The 1,043-nt window shown below is 31.5% G+C and overlaps 1 protein-coding gene across 3 annotated transcripts in view; it reads left to right on the plus strand.

Annotated features, from left to right (window-relative positions):
• The window catches only part of LOC117172831, a 241,228-nt gene that overhangs the window by 55,356 nt on the left and 184,829 nt on the right, over positions 1-1,043 (plus strand). The window lies entirely within an intron of this gene.

Here is a 1,043-nt window from a genome sequence, read left to right on the forward strand (position 1 = left end):
TCCCCACCACTGACCCATGCCGTATCTGGGACCTAATATCTTTGGTACTGCTAAACTTATTTTGATTTTTTGTAAAATTAAATTATCTGAGTGATTATCTTGAATGTAAATGAACTTTAATATACACGTTTCTTAAGCCAGCTTTTATATGCTTGAGATATTAATTTAATATTGAAAAGAAATGAGTTCCAGACGAGAATAATTGTAATTTACACTCTTGGATGTGTAGGGACCTTCCTTACCCGACGCTATGTAATTAATACTTATGTGAGTGGTTTCGACTCTCACATCTCGCTACTTCTTGTCCTCGCGTCTTCTCGCATTCTGGCCCAGTGATCCCAGATCTGAAACGAGATGCGGTCCAATACAATGACAGGGCTATGTCCGTGTAAATATAGTAGGAGACGCTGTAAATGACTGAGTTGCGCGCGCAACCCATTTCTCCTCTTCTGAATTTGAAAACTCGAAGATGCACGATTGTCGGTCGGAGCATTTCGTCGATTCTATTTATATATCTATCTGCTAACAGCTAACTGCTTTCAAATAAATTCAGGAGATTGATATTTTAATATTTCCAGACTTCGATGCTGACGATTCTCATGATTTGAATAGATCGCGCGCCTCTTGATATGCGTATATTTTGAGGTTATGTTATTTCATGTATAAAATATAAATTATATAAATATTAATACTATTATATATATAAATATATACGTATATTAATAATGATAATATTATAATTATGTTATATTATAATAGTCTATTTTTTTTAAATGAAGGTTCATCCCTTTCGTTGAAAATACATTTTTGAAACTGACAATCAATCAATACCATTTTTGGTTAAGAAATCGTGTGTTTTGTTAAAAGGTCGTCTTTCTTTCTGGAAATTAAATTGTTTTATGGAGAATTTATACTTTTTGATTAAAAATTACATTTTTCGATTGAATTATGAACTATAAATATGTTTTGGTTGTAAAGCCGTTCTGTTGTAAATGCAAATATATTGTTAAAAATTAAAATTATAAGTTTTGGGTGGAAATACT

This window comes from Belonocnema kinseyi, chromosome 5 (genome assembly GCF_010883055.1).
Source record: "Belonocnema kinseyi isolate 2016_QV_RU_SX_M_011 chromosome 5, B_treatae_v1, whole genome shotgun sequence".
Taxonomy (NCBI): Eukaryota; Metazoa; Arthropoda; class Insecta; order Hymenoptera; family Cynipidae; genus Belonocnema; species Belonocnema kinseyi.